At 36.9% G+C, this 22139-nt stretch overlaps 1 protein-coding gene across 1 annotated transcript in view; it reads left to right on the forward strand.

Moving 5' to 3' along the window:
* The window catches only part of mmp9 (matrix metallopeptidase 9), a 200168-nt gene that overhangs the window by 112614 nt on the left and 65415 nt on the right, over positions 1-22139 (forward strand). The gene's annotated exons all lie outside the window — the stretch shown is intronic.

Consider the following 22139-nt stretch of genomic DNA (forward strand, 5'->3'; position numbering starts at 1 on the left):
CAGTCATAGATGTGGGGGGTGAGATGTCTGAATAACCCTCTTGAGAACCGGTTTAATAACTAAGCTGTGCTGTTAGTAACTGTACTATGAATTGGGTTTAGGGCAGCCACTGCAGTTGTATACTATACCAAAGTTAGCGAACCTGGGGTGTTACAGACTGTACCAAAAAGTGGGAGATGGCAGGAGATGGGTCTGTAATACGGAAAACTCCCAGGAAATAATAGGAATGTTGGCATTTATGCTATTTTAATGATCTAGGCGCAAAGTCCAAACCATTAAGGGTGTGTCCGAATCCACTTTTGCTATTTTAAGAACAGAAAAATACACTCTGTGGCCTGGTGCATGGTATAACATAGTTGTGCTTATTCTCTTAATGAGTATTGGGTGTGTTTTGAGCATAGCATGCATTAAACCATGCATTAAACGCATTTGCTATTTACATGGCTGACTTTGTAAGTGGAAAAACTGAACACTTCACTAGCGAGAAAAGAGTTAAACAGACCATCTGCAGCATGAGGATAAAGAACAAGCCTCCTCCATTCTGCCTCTTTACTTTTTCTTTCTCTTTACTTTTACTCTTTTTTTTTTTCCTTTACTTTGGTGGATAAGGAAAGATGTTGTACGCACTCCACTCAAGACATCCATTATCCTACATATTTAATTTTGTTTGTTCAGTGCAAAGATTTGTTTCTAAACTATTTGTAAATTCAGTTCTAATTTCCAGCAAACAAATAAATGAACAATAAAACAAAGTGTTTATATCCAAAAACACGTCCCCCAATTCTTATGCCCCATATGGTGATGCATAGGTCTCCAAATCTTGACATATGAACAAATCTAAAATAGTTTTAATGGTCACACTTTACAATAAGGTTCATTAGTTAATGTTAATTAATGCATTTACTAACATGAACAAACAATGAACAATACATTTACTACTGTATTTGTTCATACTAGTTAACGTTAGTTAACGAAAATACAGTATTTCATTGTTAGTTCATGTTAACTCGTGGTGCATTAACTAATGTTAACAAGCATGGACTTTGATGCTAATAATGCATTAGTAAATGTTCAGTTATGATTAATAAATGCTGTACATGTGTTGTTCATGATTAGTTCATGTTAGTAAATGCATTGACTAATGAACCTTATTGTGAAGTGTTACCGTTTTAATTAAAGCAAATAAAAATATGCATATGATAAATAATGATGCTGATAATAATAACATTATACAAAAGCAAATTGTCATGAATAAACTGAAAAAGCCCCCCATGATGAGGCATGGAGGCAGTGGTTTTTATATTTATGTAGGAAATTAATTTTTTTTGCTAAATGTTAATCCTTTAATTTTTTTTCATTTGTAAAGATATTTGTGTGGGCTTTAGACCTGCTTTTAGATGTTCAATTGCACATGCTATTTCAGTTCTTCAAAATAGCAATATGCCAACAATGCACCTCAAAACACCTTTTTTATAGACCGGAACAAACAAGTCCACAAAGTGGCGCAAATAGATTTGCTATTCAGACAATGTGGTGCAAAACGTGAAAATTAAGGTTGCGCTGGTCTGAAATCTGGGAACCAGATTTTGCTGAGATTTTCAAATTGTTGAGACTTCCATTTTCAATTCTCACCTAGAGAGTAATAGTGTGTGCTAACACAATAAACATTCTTATTGTAAATTTGTATTTCACACAGACATTAGTTCAATTATATTATACTACAGAGGTGTTGAATGCTTCATTCTGATTGGCTAATGAACATTTAAAGGTGTGTAGTTATTTTCAGGGAAACTTACAGCTAGTGACTACATTACAGTTTCATATCACTGTGCTGAATAACTTGAGTTACTTCACAGTCAAACTTCAAATCAAAACTTTGCTTTTGGATGAAATGTGTAATGAACAGGTCCTACACACATGTGCTGTTTGTCAAAAAAACGATCAAGAAAATTGACTTTTATCCTTTGAAATATTAGTAAATAATGCAAAATAATGATCACATTCTTTGTGGCATCATGTCCACACCAACACTTCATTATTTTCCAATAATTCAGCAGCCCGTCATCAATTATTCCTAACATAATTGACTTGTCAGTTTGATTGGAACTGGTGATTTCCATTGGTTTTGGAGTTTAATATGGATGGGACTATAAGATTTGTAATCAGCACACTTGGAGCGTGTCAGACAGACAGCCCTGAGAGACAGAGATGCTTCTTTCAGTCTGCCATCTATCAACATCACAATTGACTGACTTGCTCTTTGAGGGCCATTTCAGTGCGCCTGGCTGAGCCGAGTGTTGCCGACTGAAGCCCCTTTGGGACCAACCTCTTGCATTTAGTGCATGATGTCTGTGCGAGTGTGTTAGATGGTCTGTTGAAACCTGTATTTGACAAAATTGTGCATCCATACGTGAAGTGTTTTGCTTTTCCACATGTCAGATGCCCACTTCCTGCGCTTGTCGTCTTACTCTTCGAACAATACTGTTAATGCTGCCGCAACAATGCCCTGCTTTTATTCATTCATTCATTCATTCATGTCCAACGCCTCAGGAGTCAGAGCTTAAGAAATTGTACCAGAGTCCAACACATTCCAACGTCATTATTTAATTAATTATAAATGCTCCGCTGCCTAAAAATAAAGTAGTCAATAATTCACTGTGATTCAGTACAAATTCAATATCAGATATCATCTCCCGGCAGTACAGTCAATAACTGGCATGCACACACAGACGCATTATCTTCCGTTTTATTCAGGGAATCTGATGAAGGAGCAAGAAACATTGGCCCCGTTCAAATTACAGCACGTTCCTCTCTGATTGGATTTTAAATTAAAGATAGGATTTAAATATTTCATAGTTTTGTTATGGCATATTTTTTAAAATATTTGTTTTATTTTTTAGAATATATTTAAATTGGGCCGGATATTATAGAGTGGATTGGTACTATGTATACTTATTTACTTGCAAAATAAGTTTTGCAAACAAAAAAAATAAGGTAGCACTTTATTTTGATAGTCCATTTGAGTATTAGTAGACTGCTTAAAATCTGTTTATACTGCTGCTAAACAGACATTCAACTGACTATAAGAAACTTTGCAACTACATGTCAACTTACACTAACCCTAAGCTCAACCTAGCAGTCTACTTATAATCTAATAAGAGTTAGTAACAAATAGACCATCAAAATAAAGTGTGACCAAAAATAAAGTATTAAGCAAAAAAATAAATAAATAAATGCTAATCTCCAAATAAAAACTACAAAACTACAAAACTACAAAACTACAAATGGAAAATAAAATTTTAAGAAATAAAAATTCAATTTGCAAACAAAACAAGAACTGCAAATAAAAATCAAGTAGTGCAAAACAATATGTATTTGCAATAAAAAAAAAAAAAAAAAAAAATATATATATATATATATATATATATATATATATTGCTGTTTTTACTTTGCACTTCACATTTCTGCATGTTTCACTTTGTGGCCCTGATTTGACAAGGGGCGGAGTCAAGAGAACTTGGGTGTTTGTGGCAGGCCCGGACCTACTGGGCTGTAAGACCCTGGTGATACTGTATGTCAAGGTAATGACGTCGCTTAAATGGAGGTAGGTCCGGGCCTGTAAACAACCAAGTTCCTTTAACTCCACTTCCTTGTCAGATCAGGCCACAAAGTGAAACGCGAATAATTAAATAGCAAACATTTATTTTATTTTATTGCACTGCTTGATTTTTATTTGCAGTCCTTTTTTGTTTGCAAATTTCTTAAAACTTAATTTTCACTTTGAGTTCTTTATTTTTCCAAAATATTTTTATTTCTCAAATTTGTTTATGCTTTTGCAATTTTTGGAGATTTGCATTTGTTAATTTTTTTTTCTCAGTACTTTATTTTTGTTTGCAAAACTTTATTTTATTTTGCAAGTATTTATGGCCCGAGATTGACTCCATAGGATATGATTTTTGTGATGTGAAAAATGCTAATTAAATTGTGCCATTCAGTCTTATTATAGAAAATACAACCATTCAGCATCAAATTAGCCATTAAAAATCATTCTAATATGCTGATTTAATGCACAAACACTACTATTACATATTATTCATTCATTTATTAATTTCCTTCGGCTCAATCCCTTATTTAACAGGGGTCGCCACCGCGGAATGAACCGCCAACTATTCCGGCATATGTTTTACACAGCGAATGCCCTTCCAGCCCCAACCCAGAACTGGGAAACACCCCTTTGTCATGGGTTAGGTTTGATCTGGGCTTCTCTGCCATGATCTGTTTTCCATTCAGCTGTTGTCTCTTACAATCAGTGTTGGCATGCGTGCATTAGGCACCTGTTGCTCTTTTTATTTGATTTTCTCCTCTACATATAGCTGCTCTTTATAAAGGCTTATTGCCAGATTATTGCGATTACATGTCTACAAACTCTGTGCTGTTCATCTCACCATTACTGTTACCAGTTTGGTAAAGTCTTGTCTAGTTTTGTTGAAGTCTGTTTTATTGTTTGACGTCTTAACTGTGATCTGCTCAGTCATCCTGCTGTTAATGACCCCTGCGCTTGCCAGCTCCAGCACCCGCTCTACTACGGGGTTCTCTCCTCGCTCTGCTGCTTTAGCTATCCTCACCACAGGTCCTGAGGGTGAAGTATTCCTTGCCAGTCTGTGTTCCCCCAGTGATGGCCAGTGAATGGCAGCTGCTCTTGTTCTCTTTGAAGCTTTTTATAAACTTTCTGTTTGGGCAGAAAATTTGTTCTGCATTTTCTGTTAACCCTTGACACCCATACACTCTCACACACACACACACACACACACACACACACACACACACACACACACACACACACACACACACACACACACACTCATACACTGCGGCCAATTTAGTTTATCCAATTTACGTATATGCAATGTCTTTGGACTGTGGAAGATACTAAAGCATTCAAAGGAAACTCTTGTGAAAATGGGGAGAACTTGCAAACTCTACACAGAAACGCTAACTGGCCCAGCCAGGACTCTAACCAGTGACCTTCTTGCTGTGAGGCCACTAAACCACCATGCCGCTCATTTATTATTATAATCAACCTTAAAAGTCTTATTTTCTTCAATCTTAAAAAGTTATCATGAACTAACCCTCTCATCATTGAAAACCTTTATGAGTTTTTTATTTTGTTGAATGCAAAAGAAGATATTTTGAAGAATTTTGAAGAATTTTTTGAAGATTTATGCTTCATTTATTGTTTATTGATTTAAGAACCAAATAATAAAAATAATTTAAGTTTACGCTTGTGGTTGTTTCACATTTCTGAGGCAGGATTGAAGTGTTCCCTCAATATTTGTTTATTTAATTTATACACCATTCAATAATTTGGTCTTTTTTTTTTCTCAAATTCTAAATTTAAATTTTCTTTGTTATTTTCCTTCCCCAACCCTAGACCAAAAAGAGGAAGGGCCGTAACAGTACTAATATATACTTTTGAGATACCAATATGTACCCTGTAAGTACAAACATGTAGCTTTTGAAAAAGTACCACCCCAGTGGCAGCTTGTGTACCTTTTACAATGAGTAAATTTCTATTTTCTGGTAAATTTATCCCTTTAAGTATACGAAAAAAAAAAAAAATATATATATATATATATATATATATATATATATATATATATATATATATATATATATATATATATATATATATATTAGTGGTGGGCCATTATCGGCTTTTACATGCTTCCTTAACACAAGACTTTTAAGTTAAAAGAATGTCGCCGTTAATCTATTCTCAAAGTTGGGTTGGGGAGCTGGGTCTTTTCTACGCAAGCTATGATGACTTTCACCTAGATATTTTAGGGCGGATGTATACCTGACCGGTGAGCCGTCTGACAAAAAAGTGCCCTTCTGAATCAGATCAGCAGGATACCGGACTTTAACTGAAGTTCGGCAGTTTTACTTTAACTCATGAACATTTCATTCATACCCTGTGACAAACTGGGGTATTAGACGCAAACAAGGAGTAAGGACTGGTGAGAGTGTTATAGAATTTAATAACGCATGCCAAATGGAAAGTAATTAGCTAGTAGCGCTGTAAGATTTGGGGGAAAAGTCTAATTTCAATTTTTCGGACAGATATTGTGATTGCGATTTTATTTGCAATTTCATTTTGTAGTCAAGCTTCAGGTCAGTAATCTGTAAGCCATGGCAACAATTCTGTGACAGCTCTTAAAAATGACCTGTTTTTGTTTGGTGTCTGTGACAAAATATTCCCATATTATTAATGTCCTGTTTTTCTTTGTTATTAATTTTTCTATTAATGCTTCTGAAGCAACAGACACCATTATCCCAATTGTCCACACTTTCCTGTTTGTTTGTTTTTTATTGTTGGTGTTCCACATAGTTCGGTTGTGCAATTCTGATTGGGCAGAACGAAAGTGTGCTCACTCAATTGGTTAGTAAGACTATCACTCACAGACGGCAATCACGCATTTGCTCTGGGCGGGGGAAATGAAATAATATATATATATAGTTCATATTGCAGCCTCTTGCACTTAGTTAATTGCAACGTTTCAAATGTGGTTGTGATTCAATTTCGATTAATCACACAGCCCTAGTAGCTACTTAAACCACTGCCAAAAACAGTTCCAAGTTACAGTTGATTCAAAAACAATTTTAAGCATCAGATGATACTATGAAGTCACTATATGAAGTATGGGATTATTTTCATATACTCAGAGTTCATTTAGGTTGCGTTTCTAAACTGATTTGTTTATATTTTGTGTATTTGTTTACATATCATTTGCCTTCACTATTTTTAACCCCATTTTTGCAGGTATGGCGCCATAACTATTCAAAACATGCTTAAAGCATTTATTCACTCATTTTCTTCAGCTTAGTCCCTTTATTCATCAGAGAATAAACCGCCAACTTATCCAGCATATGTTTTGCACAGCAGATGTCTTTCCAGCTGCAACCCTGTACTGGGAAACACCCATACACTCTCATTCACGCTCATACACTACGGACAATTTAGTTAATTCAATTATTAAAATAACTTATACCGCATGTCTTTGGACTGCGGGGAGAACGAGCAACCGGAGGAAATCCACACAAACAAGGGGAGAACGTGCAAACTCCACACAGAGGTGTGAGGTGAAAGTGCTAACCACTGAGCCACCAAGTCTCCTGCTTAAATCATGCTACGCTGCTCATTGCGATATAGTGCTAAAAATAAGAGAAAAGCAATGACAACAAACAGCCGATTTCATCCTACCTGCAACGGTTTTAATCTACTGAGAGATGTTCGTGGCTTCACCACAGTTCTGTCCGACCTTGTTCCGGTATTTACATTGTGGATATTATTACACGCTGGGCTTATGTTATGTTGTTTTCCTGAAGGTGACCCTCTACACCTGTCTAACAGAATGAAAATCTTTGTTTGTTTTCGTACAAATCGGCAAGCTTAAAGGTCACCGCAGTGCTTGTGGTGTTTTCTTTAATGGAGCAGGCTTCATGACTCCAGCTGATTTGTGGTTTTGCAATGCTAATGGTTTTGTCTGGAGGCACTAAATACATAACAATTTATATCAAGTGAAACGAAAACACGTTACTCACCATTTGTTCATGCACCTCAGTCTACAGTGACTCTCTGCCTCGGGTCTGATTTGATTTGAGGGAGAGGGAGCATTCCTTAGTGATAAGCCTTGATGATGTCAGGGGTTTCCAGCCAGTGTTGTCAGGTTATTCCTCTTGTGTGACACCTTTATTACTCACTGGTGTGATAAGACAAGTGTTGATCTCTGTTCAAAGGCTTTGCATTGTGTTTCTCATCTAGGCAGCTGTCGTGTTAACACTGCTTTCTGCATCAGTAAGAGTCAAAATGCAGACTCTGGCATTGAACAGTGATTTTGGCGGCTCTTCGAAGAAAAGTGAGTTTCACTGGCAGGTAATGAATTTTTAAGGTTTACTTTTTGATATATTGCAGTCTAACAAACCTCTTCAGAGTAGACTGTTAAATATCTGACAGGGAGCAAGAAAGGAATTCATTAACGTTCTTTTTTCTTTTCTGTGATGGACGTATCTGCTTATGACTGAATTGATTTTTGTTTTTTGATCTTTGTTCCGTTGTATTATTTTGTTACTTCTAATTAGTCTGAACTCTTCTTATGTTTTACAATTGGTTTCTAACTTTTTAAACTTGACTTTATCATTTTTCAAATTAATATTTGTAAGGCTAGCATGTTTGTTTTTAGTTGATCAAAAAATATAATCGATGAAACAAATTAAATAAATACATATATACAGGTTATTTATTTACCTGTATATATTTATTTATTTTTTAGCAGCAAGGATGACTTGCACACTTGATATTTTTCCATTATTGAATTTAATTGAATTTTTATTTTGACAGACTTTAAACAAACTGGACAAAAATACAAGTATCTTATACATTTAGAAATAAAAGCATTGAGGATGAAAACACAATAAAAGCCCTGCATGGGCTTGTTTCCATTGGGGTTTTTGCTGTTAAAAAACTAAGTATGGCTGCAAAATACAGTTGTTGCATAAAGCAAACAGTACCTCCACATTCTAAAACAGGAACAAAACTACAATACAATAAAAAAAAAGAAAAAACATCATCATCCAACATGCAAACTAACTATCATCATAAAAAAAAAACATCTTTTGATAGCTTTTTTTTAACTTCCTTTAGTCATTTATTTCCTTGATGGATTTGGTCATTTGTTTCGCATGATTGCACTGGTGTATAAAAACATATTTCCCCCCACTGCACTTCTAAATTTGAATAAACTAATAGTAATATCCCTACCCCTAGTACTTTATGTATAATGTTGCCTCATCATTTGAAAATAGTTTACCAAATATAGGTAGGAACCACAGTATTAAACATTTTACAGATCATTCCCAGTTTTAAACAGTGTTATGCTAGTTACTGAAAAACAGTAACTAATTACAGTTACTAGTTACTAGTAACTTAAATACTTTATCTATTACTTACATCAAAAAGTAATGCTTTACTAGTTATTTTTTTGACTTTTCAAAAAAAAAAAATTTAATTTTCTTTAAAAAAGGTTGATGGTTCAAGCCTCAGGGTCAGTTGGCATTTCTGTGTGGATTTTGCATGTTCTTCCCTTGTTGGCGTGGGTTTCCTCTGGGTGCTCTGGGTTCCCCCCCAATCCAAAGACATGCGCTATAGGTGAATTAGGTAAGCTAAACTGTCCATAGTGTATGTGTGTGAATGAGTGTGGATGTTTTCCAGTTATTGGTTGCAGCTGGAAGGGCATCTGCTGAATAAAACATGCTTTATAAGTTGGCAGTTGATTCTGCTGTGGTGAGCCCTGATTAATAAAGGGACTAAGCCGAAAAGAAAATGAATGAGTAAAAGATTATTTAAAAAAAACATGTGTGCAAATATATATATGCCAATATTTGTTTAAAGACTTTCAATCTGGGAAACAAAACAACTTCTAGATCAATCACAACTTGCAAATTTGTATCGCAAATTGTACAAAAAATTACAAAAAGACATTAAGGGGGAATAAATAAACTGTTTTATTCATTTGAGATAATGCCAAACTACACCATTCATAGAAGCCTATTAAATTGTTAAAGTTATTATATTTATGCATGTGTGTCCTGCAAATGCCTCCAAAAGTATAGCAATACTTAATTGTAACTTGCTTGTTGTGTGCATGTGTCTGTGTGTGTGTTAAAATATATTCGTATGGGAAGTAAAAGTCATACATACATACATACATATTTTTATACAAACATACACTACCGGTCAAATGTTTGTGGTCAGTTAAATTTTAAATGTTTTTTATAAAGCTTCTCCTGCTTACTAAGGCTGCATTTATTTCATCAAAAAATACAGTAAAAATTATACAAATTTGAAATTTATTGCACTATAAAATAACTGCTCAAAAGTAGTTTATTATTTAATTTAATTATTTATTCCAGTTATTTATAGATGATTTTTCAGCTTCATGACTGCAGTTTTTATAGTCACATGATCCTTCAAAAATCACTGTAATATTTATTATTAATATTATTATTATAAATAATAATATTAATTATAATACTAATGTAATAGTAATAAAAGCAATAATGACTACATTAATACTTTCATTTGAAACAATAAGTACAATAATATTTCAAATTTTAATAAATATTTTACAGTTTAACAATTTATTTTTACATTTAATAAGTGTTGCTTTAAAAAAAAAACATGAAATAAACATACCCTAAACTTTTGACCTGTAGTGTATATACAAAAATATGTACATATTTTTAAACAAAATCGAATTGCCACTGCAGTAAGAATAAACACCTGGGTGCTATAAAACATGTGGATGGATGGATGGATGGATATATATATATATATATATATATATATATATATATATATATATATATATATATATATATATATATATATATATATATATATATATATATATATATATACATAAATAAAAGTATGAATGGTGATCAATGGCTAAAAATGTTTTTAAAGCCATTGTAGTTCAAACATCTACCAGTAGGGGCTTGTGCTGAACCTCTACCCACTGGTTTCTGACCGGATCCCTATATAGAACAACACAGTCCAGTTGAATTGTGTACATTACCTAAAATATATTTTCTAATTCAATTCTCTGAGCAGTATTTCAGGTAATTTGGATAGAGCAGCGCTGGCACAACTTCAATAAACACTGCCTCGAAGAACGATCGCTTCTTGTTGTCCTTTTCACACTGTAATTTTATGTTGTTTTTATTGCACGAGACCCAGTGTGAAATAAAGATCTTGAGATAGCTGCTCAGCTCTGCGGCCTTATAGCGCCCTGGGCCTCATAAAACGATAATGAGAACGCAGCCTTGCCAGTCGATGGGTGGAGACAACAGCACTCCATAAAAACACTGCAAGAGATAAATCCATGCGCAGTCAGTTTCATCGGAGTAGTGTGAGAAGTGAAAACCGAGTGTGAGATTTGTTTTAATTAACTGTCAGTCTCTACGTTGTGCTGCAGGGGAACCCGCTCTAAAACACAAATGACTAGTCTTGCACTTTTACTAGGTTATGCCTGACCTACTAAAGCAGAATAAATTATGTTCTCACAAGCCTGTCAGAAGCTGCATTGAAAACATGCTAATCTGAGGATTATTAGGCTAAGTAGTAGATGCTGAGCATTGAGGGTAAAGGTGATTTATTTTGAATGAAGTGGTCGGGTTTTTCCTCAAGCCCTGCTGTGACTCTTGGCCGCTGCATGTATTCAGGCTTTGAGGAAGAGGGCGGGAGAGCTGTTTCTAGCCTCCTCTAGAGAAAAAGAAGTTATTTATAACTCACAAGAAGACACAATACAAGAACAAAGAGTTTTATGGTATGACCTGAAAGCTATTATTTAATTGAGGTGACAGTGAAGATGAAAACATTTCTCTCTCCACTGACATTTCAAATGTTTGAGTTTGAAAGTTTTTCAACCCAAGATCAATTACAAACACGTACACACTTTGAAACAGGTAAAATTATATAATTTAAGGGTAAATATATTAGCTAGAATGCATTTATGCAAAATTCTTAAATAAAACAATATGTCCTACAATAATTTTCCACCAATAGTCAAACTATGTGTACACCTTTTTGACTGTTCAATTTTTTTCAGTGCAATTCATCTTTATTTCTATAGCGCTTTTACAATGTAGATTGTGTCAAAGAAGCTTAACATAGAAGTTGCATAGTAATAAATTGAAACTGAACTCAAGTAGCTGTAAACATCTGTGTTAACGCAGTCATACGTTTATTTTTGATACATCATTTTGATACCTATAGTCATATTGCACAGCCATGGGCCTAGAACTTTTGAAAGTATGAGTGCTATCAAAAGCATATCCAGTCTTGCGTCTGTGTTGTTTTGTGATAAGTTTGGGTTATTGAAATTAATTGCAGGAATATTGGCAATTAGAATGTGTGGAGAGCCACAAATGAAGCAGGATTTATTGCACATGGCAGGCACTTTCAGATGTAATTTTTATCACTGTGTGCATCCACCGGTGGTCAGGCTCATGACCTTGTTGTTACTAGAGTGTTGTGTTTACTCATTTTGCTCTGTGGGCTTGTGTTCGCTGTGTGAGAATGAAGATCGGATCTGAGTGATAATGTGTTTCGCCGTCTCGCTCCGAGGGATCCCTCCGCACCACACATTTGGTGTCTCACACCTCGTTCAGGTCTCGGAGCTCTCTGCAGATGAGGGGATGAGTTGAACATGGTGTGTCAGATGAAGCCTTAGGTACACTTCAGTTTTAACTACACTCTTAAAAATAGAAGTTCTTGATTGACATTGATGCTTCCGTGAATGTTTAACATCAATAGAATCCTTTAATTCAACAAATGGTTGTTTAAAGGAAAAGATGTTTAAAATGTTTTTAAAACGTTAAGAGGATAGTTGACCCCAAAAATAAAATTATTTTAAAATAATTAAACAAAATGTCTTAAAAATTAGCACATTAATTAATCAATCCATCAGTCAATCCATCTATCCATTTATTCGACCATCCATTCGTGTATCCATCCATCCATCAGATTATCCATTCAGCCATCCATTCAGCCATCCATCCGTGTATCCGACCATCCATCCATGTATCCAATTATCCAACCATCCATCCATCTGACCATTCATCTGTGTATACATCCATCTGAGTGTCCATCAATGTATCCATCAATCTGTGTCTCTATTCATCTGACCATCCATCTGTGTATCCATCCATCCATCCATCTGTGTATCCATCCATCCATCCATCCATCTGTGTATCCATCCATCCATCCAACCATCCATCCATCTATCCATGCATTAATTTGACCATCTATCCATGCATCCATCCATCCATCTGACCTTCCATTCGTATATTTATGTATTTGACCATGTATCATTCATCTGACCATTTATCAAATCATCCATCCGCGTATCCATGCATCCCACCATCCATCTGTTTATCTATTCGACCATCCATCTGTGAATCCTTACATTAATCTGACCATCCATCCATCTATCCATTTGTTTATCCATTTATTCGACCATTCATCCATGTATGTATCCATCCAACCATGCATCCATCCATCCATCCATGCTTCCATGTGTTCATCTATCCGACAATTCCTTCATGCATCAATCTATTTTCTATCCATCCATCCATTCACCCATTCATCCATTCATCCAAACATCCAAACATCCATCGATGTACCCATCCATCCATCCATGTATCCATCCGATCATCCATCCATGTATCCATCCATCTATCCATTCGACTATCCATCCATTTATCTATCCATGCACCCATTCATCCAACCATCCAACCCTCCATCCATGTATCTATCCATTTATCCATCTATCTGTGTATCCATCCATCCATCCATCTATCCATTCATGTATTCATCTATCTGACCATAAATCTTTGTTTCCATCCATCCATCATCCACTCATGTATCCATCCATTCGACCATATATCTGTGTATCCATCCATCTATCCATCCATCCATCTGTGTATTCATCTCTCCGATTATCTATCAGTGTATCAATCCATCTATCCATCTGATCATCAATCTGTGTATCCATCCATCCATCCATCCATAACACAAAATGATTTTTGAAATTGTAATACACTGACATTATTGCAATGCAATAACTAGTAATGCACATTTACTCCTCTTTTTGTTACAAACCTTCAATTTTACAATGTTTCAATTTACCTGAAGTTGTAAAAAGATTGTAGGTGTGAAGATTTGTAGAACAGGCCATGAACATCCAGGAATCTTCAAATTGGTGCAGACTCAGATATGGGTGTAGCCATGAAACTCTAGGTTCTAAAAAGTTTTTTGTTATTTGGTCTTGTCTTATCTACAGCAAGTGGACCAGGACGGCCTTTTAAAAACTTAAAAGCTTTTCTTCCTGGGTACAACTATTGGGTATTGTGCTTGATCTGATTGAGACAGAAGTCAATGTGCTACAAAGTAATCACATTAAGTGAGATCTTTCTGATCTGCAGGCTTGAATCAGAGAAACTCTACTAAGATCTAGCACAGGCCTGAGGACTCATGGCTCCATTAATAGTCTGGCATAATCCCCTCACCAGAGCTCCACTTAGCTTCACTACATGTTTAATACATTTTCCAGGCATATCGCAGGAACCCCCAGAGAGCACCGTTGCCTTGGTAAACTGAATAAAGTTCAAAATGCTGATCCCACATTATTCTAGATTTTGTTGCACCTCTCTCTGAATGCAACAAAGGTCTTTGTCCCAGCAGACCTTTACATCAGTGTTTCTCTCTCGGCTGATGGACTCGCTGGAAAAATGATTCATGCTTAGCTAAAATGAGCTAGCAAAACTCTTACATTTCATTCCATTCAAAGTTAATCAATTTCCTCTCTTTTGCTGAAATTGTGCAGGGGATTTACAGCTCCCAGCATGCTTTGTATGAGATTGGATTGGAAGAGAGTGTAATTTTTTGCTTTTGGACTTTAGAAACTTTGGCAGATTACTTCAGAACCTTATGTACTCTTTTGTATTATTCTGCATATTAGAGATTCAATTCAATTCAATTCACCTTTATTTGTATAGCGCTTTTACAATATAGATTGTGTCAAAGCAGCTTCACATAAATGATCATAGTAAATTTAAATAGTGTAGTTTAGTTTCTAAAGTTTAAATTCAGTACAGTTTAGGTCAGTTCAGTGTGGTTTAATAATCACTACTGAGAGTCCAAACACTGAAGAGCAAATCCATCGATGTTCAGCTCTACAGATCCCGAACCATGCAAGCTAGACAGCGACAGCGGCAAGGAAAAAACTTTACCAATTGGCGAAAGTGAAGAAAAAAACCTCGAGATAACCAGGCTTAGATGGGCACAACTATTTCTCCACTGGCCAAACGTCTTGTGCAGGGCTGCAGTTTAAGTGCCAGAGGCTGGAAACTGGACCTCAGCTAATACTCATCAGTCACTGGAGCATCACAGGAATCAGTCTCATGTTCTCCACTCCTCCATGACCACCACAGTAGCTACTCAGGATACGGCCTGGTCCAGGATATGGAAACTTTGGGATCATCTCGTCGCAGGTCTTGGATCGAATCAGTGGTACTGTGTGTTCTGAGGGCCTCGGGATGAGTATCCCGAGGTGGAAATGGAGAATAAATAGAATAATTTGCATAGATGCTGTTCATAGTGTATATAAACAAACCTGTGTGGAGCACATTCATGTATCATACCGCTAAGTGATGCACTAAGTGTATGCTTTACTAAAAAGATAGGTCTTTAATCTAGTTTTAAACTGCGAGAATGTGTTTGAGCCTCAGACGTTATCAGGAAGGCCATTCCAGTGTTTAGGAGCCGTAAATGAGAAGGCTCGACCTCCTTTACTCGACTTTGCTATTCTAGGTTCTACCAAAAGAGTTTTGAGATCTTAAAGAGCGGGCTGGATCGTAGCGAGACAGAAGGTTGGTTAGATAAACAGGAGCTAGATTATTTAAAGCTTTATAGATAAGAAGCAATATTTAAACTCAATACGAAACTTAACATGCAGCTAATGTAAGGATGATCAATTTGGGGTGGATGCATGAAAAAATCTACTATTTAGCTTAAACATCAGTCAATCAATCCAGCTACCCGCCTATCCATCCATCTATCCCTGTATCCATTCATCCATCCATCCATCCATCCTTCCTTCCATGCATTCATCTTTTCATCCATTCATTTATTTATCCAACATCCATCCATTAATCCTTCTGTCCATCCATTTATGTGTCCATTCATCCATCCATCCCCCTGTGTATCCATTTATTCGTCAATCCGACCATACCTTCCTCCATCCCTCCATCCATCCAAAAATCCATGTGTATCCATTAGGGATGTAACGGTATCAGAATTTCACGGTACGGTAATACCTCGGTATGAATGTCACGGTACGGTATTTATTGAATCATTTACAGGAAAAAAAAAACTTTTGAAAATACTCCCAAAAAAGTGCCAAAAGTGTCAATGACATACAAATTAGCCATCTATCTGTTAGCTTTGAAACAGGAACTTCAATTTTAATAACAAAAAATTATTAAACCATGTAAAAAAATAAAGTTTCAATTTAGTATTGTTGAAAACTCACCACATTTAACATTTAATCACTCACTTAGATAGAGATGGGTTTAAAGGAAAATTATCATATAACTATAATCTGGTAAAAGCTGGTATCTCTGAGTATTTACAATGTCCCCTGCAACAGAAAAAAACCCTCTCATTTGGGACTGAGGATTCTGGGACAAGAGAGATATGACTTGGCCCATGTTGACAGCAGTGGGGTAACGTTGTGCATTGTCTTTCCCCCACTTGAGAGGACAAACCATGAGTGAGATAGAGATCTCTTTGCGGTACAAGTCAATGTCTGCATCAATCTGAACAGTGTGCTGTGTTTCTGCAGTCCCCATGACTGTTATTAGTCGTATTCTCCAACTTGCAGGCACGTGCACACATAGGGCTCAACCTGTGCAGTGCACATGCCCTTTTTAGTCTTGGATAGAAAATGCCCTTCCAAAACGATCAAAAGTGCCCCCGCGACGCGACACAACCTCCGTCCAGTCCAGCCCTTCAGTAGGCGCGCGATAACACCTCTCTTGAGTATGCGCGCTCAACCCCCCCTCGGCGCTTTACAATACGCGCGCCACAACACAGCTGATCAGAACGCGCGCGACAGCACCGCTATTCAGCACGCGCGCGGCGACAACACCCGCTTTAGGTTCGATCATTTCCATCTTTTTTTCATCTCCGCTACTAGCAGCACACTCCATTTCCGCATTACTGGATCTGTAGCGACAACAGACCGCAAAGGATTATGGCCACGCCGGGGCTGATGGGAAATGAAGTTCCAGCTACCTCCCGTTCGCTTCATTCGCCTGAGCAAATTTTCTCAGAAGACCTATAGTTTTACCGAGTCATGCGACTTCGGTAATATCGAAAAAATTTAATATTGCGGTATGACGGTATTTACAATACCGTTACATCCCTAGTATCCATTCTTTCGTCCATCCGTCCATCCACCCATCTATTTGTTCATCCATGTATTCATCCATCCATCCCTCCATGTATTCATCCATCCATCCATGCATCCATCTTTGTATCCATTCATCAGTCCGTCCATCCATACATCCATCCATGTATCCATCCGTCCATCTGTCCGTACATTCATCCATCTGCCCATCCATCCACCCATTCATCCCTCCATCTGTGAATTCATTCATCAGTCTGTCCATCTATATATCCATGCATCTATTCTTCAATTTACCCATCCATCTGTTCATATGTGTATCCATCTGTCTGTCCATCCATCTGACCATTTGTCCGTTTATTCCTTTATCCATCCATCTATCGTTCCTTTTATCCATCCATTCTTCCATCCATTCATCCATTTATGCATTCACCCATCTGTCCATCCATCCATCCATCTATTTATTCATTCATCTGTCCATTCATACCTCCATGTATCCATCCATCCACCCACCTATCTTTTAGTCCATTCATGTATGCTTCCATTCGTCCATGCATCCATCAGTCCATCTATCCATCCATCCGTGTATTTATTCATTCATCTGTCCATTCATACATCCATCCACCCATCTTTTTGTCCATTCATATGCTTAGCCATGCCCCTCCAACCATTTGTTTGAAAGATGACATTGTAAGATGAGAGGTGGAGCTCAGTAATAAAGCATCCTCTACTCAATATTCAGTTTCATCAGGAAATGTGTCCTAATACTGAGATAAAAGTGTGGAGCAACTTCCTGTTAATACAGACTTTAAGAATTTATGCTATTTTAATGGACATTGCTATTGCCATAAAAAGACCTATTACACAAAATGTACATGATTTATATAGTCACCACTTAATGGTAACCACCTCCCTCTTTTATGTTCTCCATAAATCATGTCTCAAAATGAGTCTTTGTGTTTTCTATTTAAAGGAAAAAGAAATTCAACCATGCTCACACCAAGCCCCTGCCATTTAGCAGCAACATTACGAAGACATTTATTTTTAGAAATAAAATTGCAGTTGAAGGCAGAAATAGACATCCATATGTTCGAGTAGGATTTCGAAACATATGTAGACTGTTTATACAGATAGATTTTTATTTCTGGAGTACACTTCTCTCAAACGAGTGCTGGTTTATAAAACCCGAGGTGAGTGAAGCGTGTCATTGCTTTCTCCACTGGTTAATCTGTTGATGAGCTCTGATGTCAAGCTGCATGCAAACTCCAAACCAAACAAGGCCTCGAAGGTCAAAGTGGAAGCAAACAACAGTGTTTGAATGTGGGAGTACTAGTGGGTGTTCTGTTGTTTGACGCACACAGCCCAAAATATCGATCACACTTAGTCTACATGAGGGAGGTTAAAAAAAGAGCTGTCTGCAGCCTTTTGCTTTTGTGTAGGAGGTGTCGTGTTTTTCTTACTTTAGTTTTGAGTTCAGGTTCATCAGTTCACAGAATGAACAGGAGAGAGCCAATAAAAGCAGCAGAGCTGGAAAAATGTACCTAAAAATAACAAACTCTGTGTGTCTCAGGTGCAGTTTCGTCTCATAATGCTGAGAGTGACATGATCTTTGCTGAGCTGTCACAAAAAATGGACAGTGGAACAGGTGCTGTATAATGCTGTTGTCAAAAGGAAAAAACTATTTGTAATTGTATTTTTTTTTTTTAAATAAAAAGTGCTGAGAACAGTCGCCTCACAAGAATGTCACTGGATCGAGTCCTGGCTGGACCAGAAGGCGTTTCTATGTTCTCCCTGAGTTCCCATGGATTTTCTCAAGGTGTTTCAGTTTCCCCCACAGAAAAATACATGCACTATAAATGAATTGGATAAACATAATCGACAATTAGTGGTTCATTCTGCTGTGGCAACACTTAATAAATAAGTGACTGAGGTGAAAGAAAATGAATGAATGAAACTTACCATAGTTTGTGAATGGAAGAATATGTGGGTGATTGCCAGCAGTGTGGATTGTACTCAGTGCTAGGTTGGTGCTGGAAGAGCATCTGCCACGTAAAACAGTTGCCAAAGTAATTGGCGGTTCATTCAGCTGTGGCAACCCCTGATAAAGCAGGAAATTAGCTGAAGGAAGGTAAGTTAGTGAAATTAATGTAAATGTACACTCACTTTATTAGGTACACCTGTCCAACCGCTCGTTAATGCAAGTTTCTAACTTAATGCATTTAGGCCTGTAGACATAGTCAAGACAATCTGCTGCAGTTCAAACCAAGCATCAGAATTGGGAAGAAAGGTGATTTAAGTGATTTAAGGTCTCAGTATTTCAAGTACGGCTGATCTACTGGGATTTTCACACTCTAGGGTTTACAGAGAATGGTCCAAAAAAAAGAAAATATTCAGTGAGCAGCACAAATGCCTTGTTGTTGCCAGAAGTCAGAGGAGAATGGCCAGACTGGTTTGAGCTTATAGAAGGGCAACAGTAACTTAAATAATCACTTATTACAACCGAGGTATGCAGAAGAGCATCTGTGAACGCACAACACTTAGAACTAGGGGTGTAACGATACACTCAGCTCACGATACGATGTGTATCACGATATAATGTTCACGATTCGATGTGTATCACGATATTTGGAATGAAAATTGAAAATTTAACTGAAATGCAAATTTTACCAAGTAAACTATTTTTTATGTATTTCTTTTGTTTCAACTTGTTAAACTGAACCTTCTTTTAGAAAATATATTAAACAGGCCTGTCTCTGGTAATTAAAACAATTAAAAAACTTCTTAAAAAATATTATTGAAATGACAGAGACAAAACTAAGGAACAATTTAAGTAAAGGTGCAAAAAAATAAGCTTTCTATTCAATTGAATTTAACAGTAAGAGCTTAAGGCTTTGCTTGGTCACTTGCTTTTTTTGTGTGTTCAAAAAAATCCACATTTCCAGGTAATCAGCAGTTCTATAAGATAATCCTGAACTTATGTGTATCTGTCTGAGAGGTTTTTATGGATGGCTGTCTTCATGTTGGGCATGATGAGTGACAGGGTGGCCGTCTTTTCATTACACAGGACAGTCGTGGCTCTTTTCAGCAGTTTAGGCAGGTTTACTATTTCTTCGGCGTCGCTGATGTCGGCGCTATCAAGTGTATCTTGTTGACGTGCATTTTTGTGTACCTCTGTACTCAAAAGGGTTAATGCTCGTCGTAATCATACCTCTAAAATGCGATATGAGTGTTTAAATAATGTGTACGTTTTCGGTTTCATTTCCACTGCTAAGTGCTGTTCATACTTCCCACGCGGCTCCTGAAAGATCACTCTGTTCCACAAACTGAATGTTGTTTTCTACTTTATTAGTCACAACCTGCAGGTTCTGTTCACTGAAGCAGACGCGCGCGTATGGCAAGCCGTTTTAGCATTTAAACCTTTGTTCTGACTATCCATAAATATATTTAATTCATATTTAATTAAATTCATTTAGAGATATCTCTAATTATATTTTGACTAGTCGAATTATAATTATGACTAGTCAAAATATAATTAGAGATATCTCTAAATATATTTATGAATAGTCAGATCAAAGGTTTAAATGCTAAAACGGCTTGCCATACGCGCGCCTCTATCATAGTCCGCCCTCTGTAGTAACAGCTCACGTCATGTGTGATTTTGCGGCCGCCAATACATCATTATATGAAGACAGAATGATATTTTAGGGTGAATTGTACCTTATAAATACAGTATGTGACTCTTTCAACACCATTAGGAGGTATCCATGTCACTGTGCAAAGTATGTAAATCACTGTAAAGACTTTAAAACTTAGGATGTTTGACCCAGTATGCATGTCAAAAAGCGGACGAGTCTAAAGCAATGACTGTACAACCGAATTGTTGCCAGACGTCTGATTTTGAGAGGATGGGCCATCCTCTATTTCAGCTCCACTCATCTTGGTCTGCTAACATTACTGCTGCTGCAATCTGAACTCACGTGCGACAGCAGGTGGAACGTAGCTCACGTGCAAACAGCTCAACTAATAAGAGAAAACGCACGTCATATCGTAATCAAGTCGTCATAACGCCATGGTGCATATCGAGACATTTTTGCATCGCAATAAATCGTACAACGATAAATCGTTACACCTCTACTTAGAACCTTGAGGCGGATGGGCTACAGCAGCAGAAGACCACACTGGGTGCCACTCCTGTCAGCTGAGAACAGGAAACTGAGGTTACAATTCACACAGGCTCATCAAAATTGGACAATAGAAGATTGGAAAATTGTTTCCTGGTCTATTGAGTCTTGATTTCTAACGGTCAAAATTTGGTGTCAACAACATGAAATCATGGATCCATCCTCCCTAGTGTGAGGGATATTTTCTTTGTCACTTAGGCCGATTAGTACTAATTGGACATTGTGTCACAATTGGTATGCCACAGCTTACCTGAGTATTGTTGCTGACCATGTTGATCCTTTTATGATCACAGTGTACCCATCTTCTGATGGCTACTTCCAGCAGGATAACACCCCCGTCATAAAGCATGAATCATCTCAGACTGTTTTTTTGAACATGACAATGAGTTCACTGTAATCAAATGGCCTTCACAGTTACCAGAGCTCAATCCAATAGAGCACATTTGGGATGTGGTGAAACAGGAGATTCACATCATGGATGTGCAGCCGACAAATCTTTGGCAACTGCGTGATGCTATCCTGTCAATATGGACCAAAATCTCTTAGGAATATTTCCAGTACCTTGTTGAATCTGTGCCATAAAGGATTAAGTCAGTTCTGAAGGCAAAAGGTGTCCAACCTGGTGTGCCTAATAAAGTGGCCAGTGAGTGTATGTTCAATTCACTTAAATTGTAAAAACTGCATGGATCTTATAAGGCAAAAAGAACAGTGTTTTGAATGTTGAGAGTTTTTTAGGAAGTGAATTTACTCAAAAGAAACCCGAGAAGAAACACTGTTCCCCTATATTCATTCATTCATTTATTTTCTTTTCGGCTTAGTCCCTTTATTAATCCAGGGTCACCAGAACAGAATGAACCGCCAACTTATGCAACGTGTTTTTACGTAGAGGATACCCTTCCAGCCGCAGCCAATCTCTGGGAAACATCCA

The sequence above is a fragment of the Danio rerio genome, chromosome 8 (genome assembly GCF_052040795.2).
Source record: "Danio rerio strain M-AB ecotype USA chromosome 8, GRCz13ab, whole genome shotgun sequence".
Classification (NCBI taxonomy): Eukaryota; Metazoa; Chordata; class Actinopteri; order Cypriniformes; family Danionidae; genus Danio; species Danio rerio.